At 36.9% G+C, this 24,596-nt stretch overlaps 1 protein-coding gene across 4 annotated transcripts in view; it reads left to right on the top strand.

Annotated features, from left to right (window-relative positions):
- Window positions 1–6,646: 6,646 nt before the first annotated feature.
- The window catches only part of LOC307001110 (transcription factor JunB-like), a 52,160-nt gene continuing 34,210 nt past the window's right edge, over window positions 6,647–24,596 (top strand). The window contains exons 1-3 of one of the 4 annotated variants that reach the window (XM_079617282.1): window positions 6,650–6,687; window positions 8,252–8,424; window positions 13,264–13,354. The gene's annotated coding sequence lies outside the window, so the exon portion shown is untranslated. Of the gene's footprint in view, window positions 6,688–8,251; window positions 8,425–13,263; window positions 13,355–24,596 lie in introns of all 4 variants that reach the window. The other 3 variants (XM_079617276.1, XM_079617281.1, XM_079617278.1) reach the window with 3 other exon arrangements.

Below are 24,596 nucleotides of genomic sequence, written 5' to 3'. Positions count from 1 at the left end.
TATTTTCTTCATAAAAATGTCTCAACACAGTAATTATTTATTGTATTCTTACCTTTTTGCAATTTAGAATATTATTAATATTGCATTAATGTTATGCTGAATTTTGTGCATTTGTAATTTTAATATATTTGCTTACTTTCTACCAAATATGTGACCCTGGACCACAAAACCAGTCACAAGTCGCACGGTTATATATTTGTGGCAATAGCTAACAATACATTGTATGGGTCAAAATTATAGATTTTTCTTTTATGCCAAAAATCATTAGGATATTAAGTAAAGATCATGTTCCATGAAGATATTTTGTAGATTTCCTACCATACATATATGAAATATTTATTTTTGTGAGTGAATGCAGCACAATCGCGAACATAAATGCACAACTTTAAAGGCGATTTTCTCATTGTTTCCCTTTTTCTTTGCATCTTCTGATTCCTGATTTTCAAATAGTTGTATATCGGTCAAATATTGTCCTATACTAACACACCATGCATCAATGGAAAGCTTATTTATTCAGCTTTCATATTATGTATAAATCAAACAATTGACCCATGTGACTGGTTTTGTGATCCAGGGTCACATATCTGTGTCCGGGTAAAAAACATCTGAAAATCATTAAAACAATAGAAATTTGTTTAAAAAGCAACACTAAGATATTAAGACTTGTTTTCATAGATTGTAAAAAAAAAAAAAAGGAAAAAGAAAAAAAAAAAGGTACTGGTAATTTTCTGCCAGTACATTTTCCATTAAAATACCTGAAAAATCAATAGGCCTAATACACCAAATACACAATTTTTAATATCTAATGAATTGTTGCTTCTCAAGTAATCTTATTTCAAGGATTTGGAGATATTTTAACAAAAAAATAAGACAAAATACTCAGAAAGAGTATCGTTTTGCTGTGTGGGGAACCAAGTGAGGCAGAACATACGGCCACGATATAAAAGTTTTCCTGGTATTGCAGTGTGACAATGTCAGCACGCAGCACTCTTTCCACCACTGAACACCGCAGAAGAAGAATCAACATTCAAAGAAACACTGCAAGATGTTTCCTCGTCATCAGCCCGGGGCTTCCAGAGGGGGACACGGGCCGCTCCGAGCCCCAGAGGCCCCTCACTGCAGCTGGGGAACCGCAGGGTCAGCGTCCCCCGTCCCGTGTGTCCAGAGAGGTGCGGTGATGTGAACTGACATCATCCTCGGGCGTCCCCGGAGCACGGTCACATGACCTCGACTAAAAAAGGCCCGAGGAGGACACCACATCCCACCTTGGCATCCGAAAGAACAGTCCTTATTAACACGAAAAGCAGTTGTAGAATTTGCTATTTTAGAAAAGATCAGTCTAGGATTTAGCAGTAAAGATGAAATTTACATAATATTCCGTTGGCTATCAAATTATCGTTTTTTTTATTTATATTATTGTACATTTATTATACTTTGTGTTTTACCTTGGCATTAAAGTCACCATGAAATCAAAATGGACACTACCTATCTTCTTTTCTCTGATGATGTGTTTACTGGCGTGAGGGCGGGGCCACCTGTCACTCACATGAGATCCACCAATAGCAAACCACAACCATCCAATCAATTCCTATTGGACAAAATCAAGCCCCGCCCCACAGCCGTCGGATATATGTCATGATAGGGAAGAAAAGATTTTCGCAACTTCTTTTTCATACCAACTTTAAATGACAGAGAACTGGTTAATGCTGCTGCGTAAGAGTGTTTAATACGACTGAGGAAGTGTGGCAAATTTGACATTTTTCTCTCCAACTGTCGTGGGTGGTTGCTCAGAGTTAGGCGCACAAAGTAGGAGGATATAATACAAAATGTCTTCAATCAAACTCACGGAACAGGCAGGGGAAAAACAGATTACCACACCTCGACATTGACATAGACAGGACAAAGAACTGAACAGAACAGGGAGTATAAATACACAGGAACTAATGAGATAATTAATGAGACAACAGGTGACCAGAATAATAATCAAAACAAGCTGAGAAACTGGGTCAAACTGAGGAAGACAGAACCAAAACAGAACATAACTCTGACACCAACGTAATCCATCACTTGATTTGTCATAGAAAAAGACATAGAAACACCATTGTCTTTTTTTTTATTTTGCTATTGGGGCAAATGGGAGCACACAAATTATATTCGTCGTATTTCCGTTCAGCACTGGAAGTTTAAGACTTTGTGATGTTCTTCAGATGCGAGCAAATCCCAGGAAAGACGGATTGTTTTGTGCAATCTCTGTTTTAATAAATGTTTGGAATTCCACGAAAATAAGTTATTTTCATAACACACTCCTGGTTTTTCAAACTGAACCAGTTAAACTGCAGTGGCAGGAATTAAAACGATCACACCTACGCAGGTATGAAGGCTGAACCTGTCCGGCTCGCCCAAACACCCACTGTTTCCTGCCCAATACATTACTTTTATACGCACGTGTTTTTAAGTTGCAAAATATCCTGTGACGATTCGCCAATTAGACAAGTGGAAAGAGAGGGAATATTCGTGCTGTGTTTTTATGCTTTAGAAAATGTAGTTATCTTAAAATCATATACTAACAGCAACGTTTCATCCTTTAGTCCATCATATCATATGCTGTGGATACTGTGTGAATGTGATTTTTCCTAAAATGTTATATGCAGGGGACTAATCGATTGACTTTTTCTCAACTGAAAAAAATGTATATGGGTATACTCTACTATAAAATGACACTATGAATCTATGTCTATGTATATAGTGTGTTTGTGTTTGACAGCAGTAATTTGAAATTATTTTATTGTGAAAATAACACTAAATTACCAGCAGACTGATTCACACTTTCAATGAGTTGAAAAATAGTTCAATTTGTCCAATGAACAAATGGGTTTTTTTGTACTTTTTTTAAAACCTAAAGCTCTTTCCATGTTCAAATTATATTTGAAAAATCACTGTGGTATTTTGGACAACGCTGTACAGTCTTTCAGTTTTTAAATTATTATTAATATTTATTATTTTACAACACAAATAGACTCAATACAAATAGACGTTTTCCTTGAGGTTTCATCAAGAGGTTACACTGAATCTGGGAAAGATCAAATAATCTTTACATTCATAAATGATGCACCATTGAAGAAAAAAAAATGCTTTTTTGAACTTATTGACACCTGTCCTTACATTGAGTGCGTCACAGATGATTCACACTTTCAATGAGTTGAAAAATAGTTCAATTTGTCTTTAAGATCATATCCTTTATCCTTTCTTATTTTAAGACATGTATATTAGAGATGAATAGGGTAAAAGAGGGGGAAAGGATCCGTACATACAGAAGTCCAGACTTGAACCTGCAGAGTTTGGATGATATAGTCTGCTTGCCGTGTTAGTGAGTAATAGCTACTCATTATTTATACAACTTAAACCACCAATAATAACTTAAAAACACCATTTTATTTTTGTTTCGCCATATTTTGTTTGTAATTATTAAATATTTTTTTGCAATTAATCTCCATTACTTAGCAATCTGCAGGTGTGGCTTGAGCTAAAAAGAACAAAGCATGATGTTTATTTTCCTCCATCAGAGATAATTAAGCATTTAATCGCTGAACCATTAAATGCAACATACAGTACATCGTCTCACTGTGATTGTTTCTGCAAACCCTCATAATGAGCATCGGTTGTAAACGGGACGTAGGTACAGTGCGCGCTCGTTTCAACCCAACCCCAGAAACCATGACTTTGTCTTGACTTTGTCTTGACTTTGTCTCTTTCTCATCAGATCACTAGCGACTCGACTCGGGCTGCTTGAGTGTGACATGTAACTTGGTCGATCATGGCTCGGTCGCACCTCTTGTGTCAAACTGAGCTGTCCTTGGTGGAGACGCGGCCAACGCGCGAGGACGTGACAGCGGATCACATGATGCAAGTTTACAGTAATACACTAATGAAAACAATGCCATTGCCAACCAAATGCGCTACAACATGCAATGGCATTAAAATTGCTCAGATTCTGAGGAAAGGAAAAATCAACGTTTGGAACATGTTTTAGGTATAAGCGTAAGTTTTAGGCTTTGGTTCTGTGTAAATAAAATTCTGAATCAGAAAGAGATGACCAATTAACATGCATTTATGATGTACATTTTCGATTTGAAAAATAACCAATTGATTTTGAATGGCACATTCTAATGAGATCAGTGATTGGTTTTCAAACTAAATTAATTAATTAAATCAAATAAACCAGTATCTTGGTCAGTGTCTGACCCTGGTCTGAAGACAATTAGATTTTGAATGGCACATTCTAATAAAGACGATATTTTTTTCCCAGAACAAAAATAATAATACAAATATTTAAGTAAATGAAATCAAATGAAATAAAAGGCACCAGTTTCTTGGTCAATATCTGACCCTGCTGAAGCACATTCTAATAAAGTTAATACTTTTTTTTTATAAATAAAAAAATGAATGAAATTAAATAGGCTATCTTGACCAATGTTTGATCCAATTAGATTTTGAATGGCACATTCCAATAAAATAAATCTAAACAAAATAAATCTAAACAAAACAAAGATAAAATTAATGATTAAAAAAATGCCAGAATCTTCTGACCCTGGTCTGAAGACAATTTGATTTTGAAAGGCAATATCAAATATTTTCAATATTTATCTTTTATTAGTTAATGCATTCACTGGGAATCTAACTGACCTTGCTGTTGCTTCCCCCATGTTGAACCGTTTGAGCAGCTTTTACATTATATAATACTGAATGTTCTAATAAAGCAAGTCAGTGGAAGATTTTCAAATGTTTATCTCAAAATAAAGTTTACAAAACCAAAAATAGATAGTACACCTGATTGTGAAATCCACAAGATAATGTTTGAACTGACTTATTTAAGCAGTTCGGCCTAAATCTACTGCTGAAGAAAAAATATCTAAATACTGTGAGAAATATCAATATAGTGCAGCATTGCAGATGAACATCAGATATAAAGACTGAGTGAAATGGAAATATTCAAATGGAAACTTCATGATCAACATCAACATCATGATCTGAGGATGCTGGTTTGAAGACTTCACAGGCACAGTCTGATGAGGGACTGAATGCCAATCAAACACTGTGCTGAGTCTTCATATATGTCAGGAAGTGTGTGTGTGTGTGTGTGTGTGTGTGTGTGTGTGTGTGTGTGTGTGTGTGTGTGTGTGTGTGTGTGTGTGTGTGTGAGAGAGAGAGAGATTAAAGGATGAAGCGTCATTGTCTTGTCAGTAATAGGGTGTCATTTTATTCCTGAGTCAGTAGAATGGTGACCTCGTTACTCCACCACACACACACGCGCACACACACGCACACGTCTCAGGCACAAATAAACATACTCACACACACTGGATTTAAAACATTTAAACATGTGTGGGCTTTTATTCCATAGCCATATAAAAACACATTGTATGTTGTCCATAAATGTCAAATGCTATTAAATATTGAATCTATATTAGCTCATTTAAATAAATTCTCAATCAGAAAAATCTGTGGTTCAATGAAATCAAATAGGCTATAATAAACTTAAACAGAAAACGTGCTGTAAATAATGAAATAAAATATGTAAATGCTATACAATAAAATAAAATATTGGTCAATCTTGACCCTGGTCAAGTCACATTTATTCATATAGTGTTTTATACAATACAGTGCAGCCTTAAAGTAATAAACAGAAAAATAACAGACATGCCATGCATTTAATTCAGACATAAGCAGAAGACAACAGTCTCATTATTCTCAATTCCTTTTAGTTCAGTGTTACTGTGTAAATTGTGCGCTTAAATGCGTGTGTTATTGTGGATATGCAGGCGTTTTTCTTGGCTGTGAAGCTCAGGCATATACAGTACAGACAGTGCTGTCCAGTGGTGCAAAACAGAAAACCACCCACTATCACACACACACTCGAAGTGTAGCATTCCACAGTCTGGGTGTCGCGTGCAAGAGAAATAGCTGGTAAATTGCACTGATAAATCATGACATATAAATAATGATCGTCACACGCAGGGATAAAACCATAATCCTGCGTGTAAACACCTCTAAAGAAGGTGCTGCTGGTCAAACTCAATTAAAAAGTTACACTGACTTTTGTTTAGCTATACGTACATGTTATGTTCTTTTGTTGAAAACATAATTTCCACTTAATTACCACTTAAATTGAGTTGTTAAAAACACCACATAACTCAAATGAACACATTTTGGTTTCATCAACTCTCTAAAAGGCACAGTTTTAATTAGTCTAGTGGCCTATTAATTTAAATATTAGATAAATGTTTTTAAAATGTAATTAAAAGGTAACTTAAAGAACTTAAAGTTGATTAAGTCATTATTCAAAAATAAAATACACATTTTCCTACATGTAACTTAAAGGACATTTAAAGGAAAAGTTTGCATATTTTCAGCCAGCTTGTCAATGTCAATAGTAGCTATATGTAATTGAACAATGCATAATCTTTAAAGTCCCCCTGTAGTCAATCATTTTATCTCTTAAAACTCATCTTTGATCACCAAAATGACATTTTTAAACGTTTTTTTTCCTGTAAAAAAAACTTCATGCCTTAAAATAGCTTGAATGTAACTCTTCAGCCTTGCCTCATTTGGTATGCGCAGATTCATAAATATGCTAATTAGCCCCGCCCCCACTCACAACGGCACATTCACTCGGGCAACTTTACTGAGGTAACGCTCAACAATGGTATCGCTCTTTACAATGTCTGACACATAACGGTAATTAATATGAGTAGGCTTTGCTTTACTATGTTATCAAACAGCTAATAATGCTAATGTTACACGAACTATGTTCCCGTTCGCCATATTCTGCCTTCTAACAATCATCAGAAACGCTTTGAACAACTCAGAAATGTCAGTGGAGAAAGCATAGCCTAGTTAATCATATCATCGTAATATAGGCTACATCATACACCCGCTATATTGCTCTAAAATCTACCTGATTTTTCACAACAACAACAAAAATACCGTGATAACACTTCCTTGCTCGCTGTTAATGAAATGCTAACATGATTATGCTAACAAGGTAGTTGGTGACGTCAGAAACACCAGCGATTTCTAACCGTGTTTTTGTCTTTGGTTCACTGCAGTTTTAAAGAGAAAGTACTCAATGGTGTTGACTTAGCAAATTAAAAACACCACATGACATATAAACATAATTAAAAACTTGATTTTCACCACAGGGGGACTTTAAAAAATGGACTGCATTAGATAGTTAAAAGGGTAGCCTACTTCACTGCTTGCAAAATGGGCTTTGTTTCAATATAAATTTCAGTGATAAACTTGTTACAATAACTCGTGTTAATAGGAACCATGGTGCGTTCAAGTCATCTCGTATAGATTGTATTTACGAGTTGAACGCACTAAATGCTGATGTCGTAAATACGAGTGGGAAGCTCGGGATTTTCTCTAAGCCCCGATCTTTACGAGTTGTGGGCGTGTCACTGAGAAACATGGCGAAATACCACAATAAGGTATTTAGCTTGTCAGTCTTTTCTATTTACAGCGCAGTAAGCTAATTGCCTGCACAGAATATGATAGCATTATAAAATAACAATGTAATATGTAACGATAAAGTTTGCAGTAGCTTCGCAAATTAACTAAAAACATTAAAAACCAAAGCACACCGTATGCAAATCTTTGTTCTTCATTTTCTAGAACTAGAGTTTAAGAACCTCGCTGTATTTTTGTGTAATTAATTAAGAGAAAGTACTCCGCCATCTTACGACGAAAAGTGACTTGAATGCACCGGCCGTCGTAAACACGACTTCCCACATCGTGCGTACGCACTTTCCAGGAGGACTTGAACGCACCATTACTCATTACTCGGGAACACAAAAATGAGGAAGTACAATCTGTAGTTTTCACGAAAGCCCTGGAGCTGTCAAATAAACGTGAATTTCTTGGTCCAGGTAACATATGAGAACGTGTAGCCTAAACAATTTTTTATTTACATACAGGCCTTTCACCGACATTGCAACAAGACAAAGCGTGTTGAAGTTACATATTAAAATCAGCATTTTAGCATAGAGCTTTATGACAACAAGTTGAGTTTCTATTATCCTCTCATTCTCTGCTGTATTGTTTCATCTGGCGCTGTCCTTGGAGAATCTATCCGGTAATTTCCGCCCTGAGGGCACCTTGAGGTGGAATGGAAACGTGTCTATTTTTGCACATTCTGTAATGTCTCACCCATGTTGGTTCATGTCCTGAAGTTTTTCCCTCACCTCCCCAGGCCGTGCGCGTGGGTGCTACTCTCCAGCGATCCCACCCACACCTCACGGTTTGTCCGACCGAAATAGCCCTTTGAGACTGGAAAAACCCCATGCAAGACACAACATCAACATTTCCTTGGGAGGAGGGAAGAGATCTCGGCACTGGAAACGCCACTGTCTGGCTCGACAAGAGGTGAGATTTAAGAAACCCAAACATTAGGAAAGGACACGAGGGGTCACAGACACATCCAGGAGATGATCCAGAGGTCAGAGAAGCCATTCAGATACTTTCTGACTGGAAATGTAATGATTAATGGTGTTTGCTCACACTTAGGATTAAAGATTTAAACAATCGCCTCAGTATTAAGACCTTGTGTGCATGAATGATACCTGAGATCATAATTCTTGTTGAAGAGAGGTGTGATAATACAAAGCAATCAACGTACAATTTTACAGATGATAAAACAAGTGAAAAAAAAAAATGCGTCTGCTCTGAGTTTGGGTTTCTTATAACATGCATAAAAGCTTGATGGTTTAATGCTTGAAAATTAAGGAATTAAGATATTTACGCGTACTGTTATTACTAAATATTACTGTTATTTTTCAGTACTGTTCATTTATTATTATTATTCTTTTCTTAAATATTATATATTTTTTGTACAGTGTAATAGTAATATTTCTGGTTTTGTTTAAGATTTTATTTTGTAATAATAAATAATTATTATCAGCACAATTGGTAATGAACAAACAGAACCATTTAATTAATCTACAGGAACCATAACATAATGGTAAGCATAAGAGAAGATTACTGTCTACAATTAATAAACCTCGTCATAATCACCACACTGCCCCAGAAATTATGTCATTACTGGGATAAAAAGTTCCCATATACATAATCCCTTCAATTTTCACAAACGCATCAAGCAACCTGCATAAACAAACACCCATTTCATCCAATTCAGTGTGACTAAAAGTGTGAATTGTGTTCTTATTAGCGATGTCTGGTTTCACCGTGATGCTTGAGAGAGATGTGACTGTCACCGTCTCTGTGCTTGCCGTTCTATTAGTAATTCATATTAGAGTTGCGATACCAACATTTCAGTAGTCAAACTCTATACAAATATCAGTAAAATTACCAATTCTGGTAACAGAGCAAAAAATGTTGAATTAAGTCCTTAAAAAAAATGTCCCATTTTGTCTCATCCATTGGTTATCCTGTCATTCATCGCATTACGGTTGTCAATCCAGAAACGTTGCAGTGCACTTAGCAGAATGAAAAACAATTTTATGCATAAACTGTATAAACTGTAATAAGCAGAAAGCAAGAAAATAACCCTCCATTTATAAGGCTGTCAATCTCTAAAGCACAACCTCTCTGAATTCTGCACTCATGAAAACTCGCATTACAATTTTAAAAAGATGGCTTAAAAGTAGAGCTGGGCGATATGGGCAAAAAAAAATATCACGATAATTTTTTTGTATCAGTCGATATCGATAACTATCACAATAAATGTCAACTCTTTATTTCTTTTTTAAGTTTAAAGGCAGTTTTAACTTGCCTCAACGTTTTTGCTCCTAAGTGAAAGTTGTAGAAACCAGAGCGTTAATTGTGTTTTTAAACTACTCTTTATTGTCAGAACATATCATGACAAACACTTGCCAAACAGGTGAATATTTGCCAAATCTGAGTTAGAACATTCAAACATTTTGTCCTTTTCCTTAACAAAATAAATATCTTAATAGAAAAAAATAATTCTTAGTTTCTGCATGTGCTAAAGAGTTTTATTAAAATTAACCATTGGTCATCCAGCATAAAACCGGGCATAGCCTACAGCACCTCACTATCATGGCAAAATGTTACTTTATAGTTTCTATGGTATTTGTATGAAAAACAGTAGCCTAAATACTTTTTAAAATAATGTAATTATATTACATTAGTCCTTTAATACATTGTCTACATTAATATTATAATACAATTGAATATGCATATCCCACATTTCATAGTGCAGTTAATATTACTAGGCTAACGTTACAGTAAATCCGTGGTAAACGATGGGAATGTGTCGACGGAAAAGCTTCTGACTGTATCGTTGCTCACAGTGTTTCTCCTGTTCGTCAGCGCGGTTTCATCTGCCTTTAAACTGGTTTAAATCACTGAGACATTTGTGTTCTTCGCTGAATTCAAGCGCTTCTCACTGGATCTCGTGACCGAGACCGATCACATCTGCTCTAGTGAGCTCGCGCTGCGCTGCCGTTTGGACTTTGAGCTGAACGGTTCAAATGAGTTTCGTTCCGTTTTTGCCGCATAAACATTATCGAACATTTATCGAACTCTTGATATCGTTTTATCGAGAAAAGTTATATCGCGATAACTATCGTTATCGTTTTATCGAAGGGTTGGCAATTTTCAGAGTGGTTAGATATATAGCGAGCTAGCTTTGAAAGCATGAGATCCCGCACTCCCTTCAGAGCGTCACCAAACACATGAACGCACACAGCAGAGTCTGCAAAGCTTCACGAGAGATGGCGCTGAATTAGCTCATGTCTCAAAGCACATAACATTGCAATAATAATGAACATAAACACTTAAAGAGCTCGGATCTGTACCACCTGACTGCTGCAGTTTCATTCCAGCGTTGATAATAGTGCTGTAATGATGCATTCGAGTCACAAACCGCTCAGAGTATAACGTCACGGTTTTCCATCTCTCTTCCAAATTACAGTAGTTATGGTGAACGGAGCATCAGCTGGTTTTGGTTCAGGAGGAACTGTATAATGCGGCTGCTGTTTCGTTTGCGCTGCTCGGTGACTGACGTCTGTCTAATTCTGCATAGCATTAAACGCACTGATGACGTGTGATGTCTGTGTGAGCAGGTGCGTGGAGGTATTGAAATACATATGTTGACAGGCAGGTAGGACAACGTATCATTGCGTTCAGACCGAATTCAATGATTGGACGTAAATTTTATGTTTGAATATAAATCTATATAAATCTCTTATTTACATAGTGTTTAACCTTCGTTGAAGGATTCACAAGTTTGTGGCTTGTGTTCACTTTCAAATAAAAATTTCCTGATATTTTACTCGCCTACATGTCATCCAAGATGTCCATGTCTTTCTTTCTTCAGTCGAAAAGAAATTTAAGGTTTTTGAGGAAAACATTCCAGGATTTTTCTCCATAATGGTCTTCGATGGCAACCAACCATTCAGCTGTTCAATGCAGCTTCAAAGTCTCTACACATTTTTTTTTTTATGGCTGATCATTTCGCTAGATAAGACCCTTAATTTCTCAGCTGGGATCGTTTCGAGCGTTTGAAGCTGCATTGAGACTGACATTTGAACCTTAAAACCGTTGGTTGCCATAATTTATTTTCGACTGAAGAAAGAAAGACATGGACATCTTGGATGACATGTAGGTGAGTAAATTATCAGGGAAAAAATTATTTGAAAGTGAACTAATCCTTCAAGGCGAGACATGGCAGGCAAAAACATAGTTTTTTTTTCACTGGTCAATTTTGAGATTTTGGCTATTTGTCTACAATAACATGTCTTCTTTCAGGCTTGTGGTGAAAAAAAGTCCAAAATACATATTTAGGTCTTTATTTTACTACACTTTGTCTATTTGCGTCTGCAGATTTCTCCGAAATGCAACAAAAGTTGGCGTTCTTAATCAACGCGCTGCTCCGCGATCTCTGTGTTCTTCCTTTAATCACGCACATGTCTGGAAAGCTCTCTCTCTTCTGTACAATGCTGTCGGATCCAAATATGGTCATTTCCTTTTAATCAGCAACCAATCGTGAAAGTAAAATGGGCATTTAACCCTAAAAGCGAAATCTCATTGGCTGATGTCAATTTCTGAACGCATGATTGGTTCAGATGCATCACGTGACGCGCTCTGACACTTAGATGTGTGTTTTTGACTGTTTTTCTGCTCAGTTGAAGGCCATACATGCTATGTTTATAAGTTTTGATGTGATTTAGGTGGTTTGTATTGTTGTTGCTAATTATTTGATAAGATATTGTGTCAGTAAATAGTTGTTTCTACTAAAAAAGTATGATTTTTTACATTACAAATCTTTAAATGCCTTTTTCTCAAAATGGTTTTTTTGTAATCCTCCAGTAGAAACATCTCAGCCTATGTAGCACCAATGTACACCAAACTTTCCAGTTATACACTTAGCAGTATTCTGAAGATATGTTCTGAGGGATTTGTTAATAAATCATTCCTGGCTTGATTTATGGGACATTTTAATCCCAAAAATATGGCGAAAATCGATTTTTTAAGGCTATGGACAGTATATTTTGATTTCCTAGGTAATGAAAGCATATATTCTGAAATCCCTCTGAACATCTTTTTTCATCTTGTGTGTAAACAAAATGAAAAAAGAATATTGCACCTGGCTTTATCATATGTTCAGATCTATCTACCGAAAATATATGCAAAAGTGTGCATATTTAATGAGATAATACCTAATTTGCATAATTAAACATACAAATTTCAAAAACTTGTAATACATTTTTTTTATGAACTTGTGTAAGTAATCAACTGAGGAAGTTTCATGGTGATATCTATTATTTTTAAATTGTACCCTATTCACCTGTAGTGTCTCGCCTTAAGCGGATTTTGACTAACTGAGGCCATGTCCACACTAATACGTTTTCGTTTTAAAACGTATATTTTTCTCTCCGTTTTGTCCTTCCGTCCACACTGAGACGGTGTTTTTATTAATGAAGACAAAGCTTTTTTGAAAACGCACTCCAAAGTGGATACATTTGAAAACGCCGTTTTCACCTTGTAGTGTGGACTGTGAAACTGGTGGTATTTAAAACCGATGACGTAAATTTAGTCATGTGACGCATATTGTACCAATAGATATTCATGTTTATACCAGAATTGTGCCATATGTGCTATTCACTTTCACACTGTTAATAAAAATAGTCTACATTGCACACATATCACAGTCATGCAAAGATGACAGAATTTACTCACAATTTTTTTTTTTTTTTTTTTACTCTGAATTTACTCACCCAGAATTTACTGTCCTGAGGCAAAACATGAGAGCAGAAGCGTTTCAGACCAAACATACGGTGACTGCGTGCGACCTGGACCGCATCAGTGAATGGTGAGATATTTTACAAAATAAAATGATCCTGTCAGAAAAATTGCGCAATAACTTAAGTATTTATTTTTCCATCTGAATCATATCAGTGATCTGCCGTGGGGTTTTACGCATGCGCAGTAAAGGTGAATTTAGCGTTTTCAGGCATTTTTCAAAAGTTTCTCATCTACACTTAAACGTCCGAAAACGCCTGAAAGCACTAGTGTGGACGGAGAGCATTTATAAACGAAAACGCTGTTTTCAAATGTTTCCGGATTAATGTAGACGTAGCCTTACTCCTCTGATTGGCCATTGCGTTCAACATATATGATGGTGATTGGCTACAATGCTCAACGCTTGTAAAAATACACAGTAAATTGACGCTCAGAGAGCCCTCAAACAAACACGAAAGAGAGCAGTTAGCACAACAGTAGTCACGAACACAATATATGCTAGATTTTACTTTTACATATGAAGTTTCATACTTTTTAAATCCTCAACCCTAGAGCAATAATAATTATGATGCTTGCCTCAGCAAACCCCACTAATAAGTCACAAGGTAAGGAAGCAGCTGCCATGAAAAGTAATGTGTTGCAATGATGAATAATAAGAGTTCAACTAAAAACCTGCAAACGTTGATCTAGTCTAGAATGTTCTTATTTTTCCATCTTGACGAAATACTACTTTACACGAAAATCCCAAAAGACACTGAGGAACAAAGGGACACTTTGTGCGCACCCAGCCCAACTCTCTCCAGGCCAGCGGTGAAAATTAGACACGGATGCAGAGACGTCTACACACATTCATACAGAAAAACATCTACTAAACTGGCTAACCCAGCTCTGCTCTTCATATAGCCAAAAACAGGAAAATAAAAACACGCCCGTTTCCCGTCAAAACCTTTGAGGCAAGGGTGATGGGGTTTGCGAAATGATTGAGTCACAACTAACATTACTGCTGTAAATTACTGCTCAAGTCAAACGAGTCAAGCCTGCATGGATCTAATCAGGGAGAATGGCATTTCATTTAAGCAAATGAAAACGAGTTTGTGAGGAACCGACGTATATACAGTTCAATGGGTTGTGCTATCTTAAATTATTCATAAAAATGTTGCTTTAGCTGAATGATTAACATCCTGCGCAACACATAATACAGACTAATGCATAATGCAGCCTTGTTTTTATTTGTGGCGTATACTAGCGAATGTATTTTAATTCTTATCATGAAAAAGATGCCATTCAAAAAGGATGTATTCTTGCATTTATGTTTTACATGCATCAAATGGACACGTGTAAAACATGCGGATTTGCTACTCGAGAAACCATTTATATAATCATAAATGTTGAAAAGCTTCATGTTTTTGTGGAAACTGTGATACATTATTTTCCGGATTCTCTGATGAAGTTCAAAAGAACAGCATTTATTTGAAATATAAATCTTTTGTCACGTTATAAATGTCACTACTATCACTTTTGATCAATTTAATGCATCCTTGCTGAACAAAATGTGTGAGTTGAAGAACAAGTTTGGGGGAAAATAAGATCTACTTCAGGTTTTCCACCACAGGCTTCCCAGAGACTAAAATTACAAGCCCTGACAAGACAATAGTATCCAACTGGTTAGAAGTAATTACAAGGGTTAACAAAACGATGGAAGAAATGACCATTTGAAAGGTTGTAAACATCACCCAGCAGGCTGTCAGGACGGCTCTGCACCCTTCATTAAGGAGGTGGTGGTGACACGCAGACTGACGTAGTGAAGAGTCAGAGGTTTTTTTGCGCCGTCTGTCAGTCTCTATAAGGCGTGTTGCCAGCGCTTGTCAGATGCTGTAGGCATGTTGTTGGTCACAAACATAGCACGACTGTGCTCAAAACAATTGCTCACTGTCACTGTCGGTTTGTCTTCCAGTCTCAAGGATAAATTAGGGATGAGTCTTACGTCGACTTTACTCTGTCTGTGGGAGAAGCGCGGAGAGGTCGGTCTCAAACCTGTGTTTGTCAGCTCAAATTCGACCATAATTGTTCGTCATCTCAGTTTTCCCAAACAAAATATAGACATTAAAACACAGCAGTGATCAACTTCATGTTCAGACCCCAAAGCACTTCTCAAAAAATACACATAAAATTAAAAAAATTATGATTTTTTTCTAATCTCATGAGATTTAAAAATGAACACCTTACTTACTGGATGCTGGGTGTCTCTAGCCGAAACATATGAGAGAGGACCTATAATTTCCTTTTTCTTGATGTTGTTTTTGTGGTCTACTAACAGGTTTTTCATGCTTAAATGTTTGACATTGTTGCAGCACCTCTCTTCCCAGTCTGTCAGTAACGCTCTGTTTAGTTCCTGTCTCTATGAAGCTCCTCCTTCTGAAAAGCACACTGTGCTCTGATTGGTTGGCTGGACCAATGTGTTGTAATTGGTCAACAACCACTTAGAGTTTGAGAAATTTCATAACCGCTAGTTTAAATACACTATTAACTAACTCAACCAGCCCCCGTTATTTGCATATGCCTTGGGTGGGAATTATTTAAATGAAGAATATTGTGATGTGAATGTTTCAGAAGCAAAGATAAGACTTCAGGGAGTTCAAAAACAGTGTGCACTGATATAATAAATCCTGTCGGAGGGACTTTATGCTTTGTAACTTTTCAGACCTTTTTAATGCTAAACAGCAACAAAATACACTAAAGAAAGTTGAACATGAAAAAAGTATAATATGGTCTCTTTAAAATAATAAGGGGAAATGAGAGTGGGGCGTTTCTCCTGATAATCTCCTTCATATCGCTTTAAAATACAGCATTATGTGCAGAATTCAAACGGGTCCGATGCGTTTTGTGGTCTGCGCCGACTCGATCACATGACCCGCTCTGTTCTATCGTGTCTCTGGACCGAAGCCGTGGCGGTTCACGTGACATTAACATGAAACCAGACTTATTTCGCCCTAATGGAAAGCATAGTCTGGATCGTTCCCTATCCCCTATATATGGTGCCGTTCACCATGTAGAAAATAGTAATGAACAAGTGAGCAATTTCAGCCGCAACTTTAGCATCTATTTATAATGAAGCTCCGCCCCAGAGGGTCAGATTCTAGCATTTGATTGGACAGAAAATCTGATGAGAAGCTGAAGTGCATGTCATCAAAATCCATATCGGTGGAAGTGAGAGTTGTACATTTTGAATGCTTATATCTTCTAAATGTGAATTTTGTCATTGTTTTGGAGCACAATAGCTTATAGATAACAGCTAGATTAACATATTCATACTAAAAGCCAAAAAACTTCAATTTTGAATCTCAAATATAAAGACAGTAAAGTCAGTTTTCAGATGCAATGAACACAAAAAGCTTTCCAAATACATGTTTTAAATCGCCCTTGACCTTTCCAGGAGTCATCAGATGATCTATTCTCTTTCCCCAAACCCGTCGATCATGCTGAACAGTGTCTTCTTGTGTAAACACACGTTTGTTTGTTGCCATTACTCTCAACACAGTTTTTTGCCAGGCATCTCAAATGGTTTGATTGGAAACTATTTGCACCTCAGGATGCAATCACTCTTTTTTTTCTCTCTCTCTCCACACATTTTTCCAACGCCAACACATTCCTGAGTCACTCACACATATGGCTCTATTTTCCAAAATCTGACACCCTGATGTTCTCAGACTCTGCAACTTGATGAAGAGAGTCATAGTCTAAATCTTCTCAGGGTTAAAAGATCTACAGCTGCTGATTAGTCACTAAATTGGCCACATATGATTGTATTTCGGATTGGACACATATTTGAGTGTCTCTTAAAGAGCAGAATGTATTAGTTAAGACATGATCGCATAAAAACATCACTATCACATCGCCGCTCTTCTCACAGATCACTGATCAGTGACGCACAAAATTGAGATGACAACCGAAGGAGATATTGATTTCATTATCTACATTAGCATATGTAAACTGTACATAGTAAAAACAAGCAAGTGAACAGTTGCATTTTTACAAATTAAGGGAAAATATACATTTTCTTCACAATATTCTGATATACACATTTTCGAATTGACTGCAGCAACCTTTAGTACTTAAGATCCTTTAGTAAATCCCAAAACTCGCAATTATGACTTTTTTTTCTTTCGCAATTGACCGTTCGCAAAGACCCGCCCCCCTTAGTTACTGTCGCTATGTCCGACAAGCTACGCCGCTCTCATATAAAAATATATAGAGAGGAGACCGACAACACGCTGACAGACAGGACAGACCAGGTTACTTTTCGGTTACTTTTGTAATTAAACATAGTAAACAAAGTCTCACCTTTCAAATTTGGTCTTTTTTTAAAAATAAATTTAAACAATAAATAGAGTTTTGTGGCTCTTTAATGTGTCGTGACAGATCGCTGTAGAGCCTCAGTTAAAGCTGCTCGAGAACCGATCATCTCTTCCTTCTAGTTCATTTATAGCATCAAATAAACATGAATGAACATCAGAAGGAATGTTGTTTTAACCGCGGAAAGGCGTCAGTACACTCGTGTACACACAGTACACGATTTTCAAGTTCAAATCCTCCCATGTTAATCTACTAACTCTCCTGACTGCTTTGACGGACAAAATGGCGGATGGCGAAGTATGATTGGCCAGATCAACTGTCAATCAAGCTCCCTGTGAAGGGTCAATTGCGAGTTTATTATCTCGCAATTCTGACATCTTTTCTAGACATAAAGATATAAACTCGCAATTACCTTTTTAATTTTTTATTCTGTGGTGGAAACAAGCTTCCATATATCCGAGTCATGTGCAGCGCCTAATAAACCAGTTGCTGCAATGTCTCTCAATAATGTTATCCAAAGAACAAAGGTAACAGAGAAAATTGGAGCTTTAATAAGGTTTCATATATTTAATTTATAATTAATGCAGGTCAGACTGTGTTTGATAACTTTATTAATTTTCTGTGTATTTCCTACCTGTTAGACAAGAAGAGCACAAGTAAATATGACATTTATTATTATGGGTTAATGTGAAGATTAAGTTCACCTAAATTAAAAGTTGTTGTTTTTTTTAAAGCCTAATACATGTTTAAATTGATAGCATTCAGTTCTACTGTATTGAATGTCTATCATTAATGTTTTAAAAAAAATCAGTTTCATCCAGACATCAGTATTAGTATCAGTGATACTGGCCTTTATTCATAAACAACAAATATTTAAAATTCACCTGTCTTTATGTTGTTTCTACATTAATTTGCAGAGTAACTGTGAAATTAGTACAATATAAAACTGTATATTCTGGTGTGATGAAGTTTATACTATCATAAGACATTTTGTGTTAAATAAAAAACTAACATGATACCAAAGAGTACTGCATTTGTGGAACATGCCACTTACTCTTTCAGTTTCGCATGCAGTCACGCACAGAAACAAACACACATACATGAACACAGCTAGGCCTCTAGTCCTCAAATATACCCAGGGCAGTGTAAGTACTAATGCACGGCCTAGTCCAGCCCTGGGGAAGGCCAGTGACTCAGTGCGACTCACGTACATATGCAGACTGAAACATGAGAGTGATTCTTTTATTTGCTCAAATATTCAGACAGTCTTTGAACTGATGAAAGACGCACAGACGGCGTAAACAAAAACACACGTTACAAAAAATAAACAATTCTCTGACTCCGCTGGGAAACCCCGAGGCTAACTGCTTCACAGGCCAAATCCTGCGACGCCGTCCTGAGAGTCGAAGTTTTAAAGATGATCTCATTGCTACAAAGGGAAACTTTGAGGGGGGGAATCCAGCTCGTCCCCCCACCCACGTCCTCACCTGGGGGGATGAAGGGAATTTGGGGAGGTTTGTGGTCTGGGACTTCCAGGCCTGAACACTTCTGCAGACCAGAGCACTGCAGCTCCCCCACCTCGACACTTTACTGGTACAGTAGATAAGCTTGGTTACCCATGCACATAGTTGCTCTTTTAATGCTGTTCTAAGATCAGATTAACCAGCTCATGTTGCTTTTATTTTTGCTATAACCCGAAAAACACTTTTCCTCCAGTCAGTTCGAACGAACTCCTTGAATCCCAATCGGGATGACGTCATTGCATATGTCTGCTTTCACTTTTACTGTTGTTAAATCAGAAAGCTCATAAAGGTCTGTTTCCAGTGGCAATAATGCAAAACAAACAATCCCAAGGGAAATGTTTACAACATGCAGCCTCTCGCTCACATATTGTGGTTGTAACTTGCAATGATTTCTTTCTTCCTTGGGGTAACATTGTATGGTTAGGAATAATGGAAAACTGAACACGGGGGCGGATGTACAGCAGGAAAACATAAAAAGCAGAGTACTTATCATTTCTAAACCCCATAAAAGTGAGGGGTTGATGATTAATCGGTATGTATTGACTTTTGACCAATGGCAAAACAGTCTGGTCCAGACTGCAGCCTTATTCCGGTGAAGAACCGTTCACATTTACAGCGATAAACCACAGTTCGTTTTGTTTAGGGGCAAAAAAAATGTATTCTGAAGGCAATTAGGTTTTGAATGTCACATTCTAATAAAGTCAAAATAAAATAAAATGTATAGTTTAAATTAAATTAAATATATAATAATATTGCTTCAGAAAAGTGTCTGCCAAATGTATGAAATAATAAAATAAAATAAAATGAATACATTGCTTTGGAAATAAAGTGTCTGTCAAATTAATATTGCTTCGGAAAAGTCTCTGCCAAATGTATAAAATAATAAAATAAAATAAAATGTATACATTGAATGCAATACATTGATTTGGAAATAAAGTGTCTGTCAAATTAAATTAAATTAAATGTATAATAATATTGCTTCGGAAAAGTGTCTGCCAAATGTATAAAATAATGAAATAAAACAAAACAAAACAAAATTAAATAAATTTACAGCCAACGTCAAACAAAACCTGGTAGGACCAAACTTTGACAGTTAAATAATGTAATTAGTTCTTCCTCATTAGTTCAAGCATTCAATAACTGTCTGATTAATAATTCTGAGAAGGGCGTTTACTATATAGCTTCACAGCAATTGCAGTATCTTTGTATTGGCTTAATCGGCTTACAGCTCTCCGTCTGCAGACAGACTGTTGCATCCTCCGAATGAGAGGCTGAGGCTGAGAAAAATATAAATGAATGCGCTAAAAAAGAATAAATTGATTTACCCCAGAAATCAAGCGGAGCCCGTGAAGGAAGGGATCTGGAGAGCGGCGTCACGTTGCCAAGGCTCTACAGCTGGTGTTCTGGAGCCAGTGCGTCACACAGCCTATTCCCAGACACGCATACGCACTCGCTTCCACACACTTCTGATCTGCCAGGACTTAGGAGGGGGATTGTCTGTACACCTCAAAGTGACAGCAGGAAATCTTGTGCCATTCAGATGTCCGCCTTAATTTAGTTTTTTTTTTTTTTTTCTCCTTATTACATCACAATCCCTAATTTCATCTTCACAGGCCTTCTGCCAGTAACCACAGCAACATGGAGACACGGGCTGTGTTCGGATAAGATAACTAGCATATTATTTACTGAATCCTGCACAGAATCCTGCACTGAAGTATATTTTTAAAGTCGGCATTAAAATCCAAGTCCTGTCCTCCTTATTTCTTTTTCAATAATCCGTTTAACTTAGACGCATGTCACACAGCTCAGAAGAATCTGCCGCTACACTGTAAAAAAAAAATATTTTCATGATTTAATATCACAACTATTTTTCTTTTGTCAAATCCACTCACTTAGATAATTAATGCTGTTCAGATAACATAATATTTTGAGATTCTGTTGATTAAACCAATCTCCTTTTTTGTATTAACGAAAAATTATTATTTCAATGAACTCAAAATTTGAAGGCAACCAGGTAACTTACTTTTTTAAGTTAAACCAACAATGATTTTTTACAGTGTACTTGCGTTTCTTCGCAACTTTGAATAATAGTGAATTATATTATTGCCTCAAGACCTCTGCATGTTTAATTCAGTGTTAATATTATTTTGCAGTCTTGCATGTCAACTCACGGCAGTCCAATCAGATAATTCAGGAAAATACCACTTAATATTATTTCCTGTTCATCATATTGGAAATGGAAGTTCAAGTCAAGTTCATCGCTTCTCTGTCTGGCAATCCGATGGGCGAGTCTGGGTTTGATGGTTTCCAGGAGAACGGTTCTTGCCTGACTGCATTGTGCCAAGTGTAAAGTTAGGTGGAGGGGGGATTATGGCGTGGGGTTGTTTTTCAGGGGTTGGCCTTGCCCCCTTAGTTCCTGTGAAACGAACTCTTAAAATGCAACTGTATATTTTGGCAAATGCAGGGTATTCCAGGCAGAAAAACAGCAAATAATATAGTAGCTCGTATGCTATTCTGAACATATCCATGCTTTCTAAATGATCTGTTTGGTCAGTTAGTTATTCCTTCCCTTTTCTCGGACACAAATTTCAAGAGCCTCTTTTGAGCGCTGATTCAGGAAGTGTTTCTGAGGAATGCAAAAGGCATTCTCTCTCTCTTCTGGCGTTCGCCACAAAGAAAAAGGAAGCGAAACACAGTAGCCTCTGTACACAAAGGAAACAGTTAGAGCCATTTCTGCTCAGTCCACACAGCATTTCTCTTCCACAAATGACACAAGAACCAATATCAGGCTTGAAACGCAATATGCAGACTGGGATTGTTTTGAGGTTAAAGTACACGTGCACCTGTTGAGCCTATATAAAGAAATAAATTGTTTTTTTTTTATTAAGTGAGCAGAGCAACTCAAAGAGGGACAATAATGCTACGTTTACACGTGGACGGCTATTTTCATAAATGACATTTCACCCCTCTCCGTTTTCAAAAATAATCGTGCACACCTGTCAGTTTTCAGAAAAAGTGTTCATTACACGAACCCGTGTATATGCCGTCAAGAGCATGCCAAACCTGTAGGTGGCAGTGTAACGAGAAGCTCAAGCCCACGTTAGCCAATCAGAATCCCGATAATAGTCACATACTGTGACGCCGGCTGCCTAAAACTCGTTTTTTCTCAGTTTTCATGCAAACGTGCAAACAAAGTTTTCCAAAATATCTACTCTGGCCAGAGTTTTTAGAAAGAATCGTTTTCACAAACGAAGATAAATGTCTCAGTTTTTAGAAATAACCATGCACGTGTAAACGGGGCCTAAGTGGCAGCAAGGATATATCCGCGGGAAACCAAGAGCAAAGCAAATTCCCAGAAGCCTAATGTAAATATAATAGAGTGCAGAAGAATCATCATGAGGAGCCACTTCTTTACAGGATGTTTTATTGTTCCCAATTATATGAGGCTCAGAAGAATTCCACATAAAAGCCTGTTGTTTTAATTAACAACTACTTTGTTTAGTCTTTTTCCTCCTCCTATAAATGCAAACCGTAAAAATTAAATGACTTTACTACACCTCGAGTGCAAACAGCGATCTATCTGCGGAAAATGTGCCGACAGAAGCTTTGGAGAAGGAAGCTCTGATTCATGGATTGCTTCACTTGTTTTTTGTCTTCTATTGACGTCAATAACCGTAATGAAAAAACTCTCACCTGTTGAAACATTGAGCTGAATGTGCAAAGTTCACACATCTGCTCTGCAACTATTGGGAACTTGGAGTCTGTGGTGGTTACTGAAAAAAACATTTTGTGATCATTGTTTCCGTGACTGATGGACTGGCGGAAAGAAATCATATATGCATTTATATGTACACCTTTGATAAGTTTAATAATAAGACGGACGTGCGTCAACATCCTTTCAAAAACTGCATGAGAAAAACAGTGAGAAAGATTTATCTGAAATGTCAACTACAGTCACTTTCATTATCTGATTAATGATGCATTTTCTTTTGATCTGTCAGTGCAAGAATCTACACACACACACACACACACACATAAGCCACATAACTAAATCAGTGCACTATGAATAAAACATTACAAATAAAATAATAACATTTTAATTGTATTATTTAATAATTAGAAACACAAATAAATAAATAAAATTAAGTAAAAAGAATATCAAATACAATTTAGTATTTATTAAATGGGTGGTAAAATGCCATTTTCACAAGATGTAAAATAAATCTCTGATGTCCCCAGAGAGTGTGTGTGAAGTTTTAGCTCAAAATACCTCACAGATATTTTTATAAAGCATGTTAAAGTTGTCACTTTTTGAGGGTTTGCAAAAACGCACCATTTTGTGTCTGGCCCTTTAAATGCAAATGAGCTGCTGCAGAGGGCGGGGTTTCAAGAGCTTGTGTGTGTTAGCAGCTGCAATTACCTCACGCAGACACACACTAAAATGACAGAAACTGTTCTGCCTTTAATGGTTGTATCAGAAATCTAGACGCACCCTAGCGGCAGCAAAATTTATTTTGCAGCCGGGGCAGTCTAGCAACTCTCCATAGACCTTCTAGTTGCAAAAACCTAAATTGGGTCAGGCCAATCACGTCGTGTATAGAGTAGGCGGGGGCGGGCTTAACATATGACGACAGAGTTGCGACGGCTGCCACTTGAAAACAAAGAATGGCGGCTGCGGATGGAGAACAGCGGTCTTTCGAATCGGCTTTGGCCGCGACTCTGGAGGACTTGGAGTTACGTTTTTCTTTAAGAAAAGAGCAAAGAACGGCACTTAAGTCATTCTTAAAAAAGGAGTTTTGCTGGACCGGATCTTTGCCGCTCTGACCACGTCACCTTCTTCGTTGCTCTGGTTGGTTGTAGCGCTATCCTATTGTGTGCAGAGGGAATTTGAGAGACAACCGTTTATCCCGCCCCTCGGATTAAGCCGCGTCTATGGAGAGTTGCCAGACTAAAAATCTTGATGTAAGTCTGGCTTGCCAGGCTATTGTATCAGCGATTTCAGACCCAAAAATAAATGATCACATTCATTTAATCTTTCCTAACGATCCGCTAGCTGCCCGCCTCTTAAGCAGGCCGTCAAAAAACCTTTGAGCGTTGTAACTTTGCAGATGTTGTTTATGCTCAAACAGCAACATTACACACTAACTAAAGATAGAAAAGTGAAATCATACTAATATAGAAACTGCAGGCTGATCAGCATTGCCAAGCAACTCCAAAACATAACATAACATAAAAAATGATTAAAAATGATACAAATTTCACAAAGAATTACAAATTCAGAAAAGTTTAACATTATTAATGAGGGGCCATTTACATGACACCTTTTTCAACTAAAAACAGAAAACTTTTTTGTCTTTCATTTACACGATAAAAACGCAAACTTTGTGAAAACGGATTACAAAGTGCAAGTTATTAAAAACGATACCGTTATCGTCT

This window comes from Phoxinus phoxinus, assembly GCF_949152265.1.
Source record: "Phoxinus phoxinus genome assembly, chromosome: 6".
Classification (NCBI taxonomy): Eukaryota; Metazoa; Chordata; class Actinopteri; order Cypriniformes; family Leuciscidae; genus Phoxinus; species Phoxinus phoxinus.
Note: the sequence above shows the minus strand (reverse complement) of the source record. Positions and strands in the feature narration are given on the sequence as shown.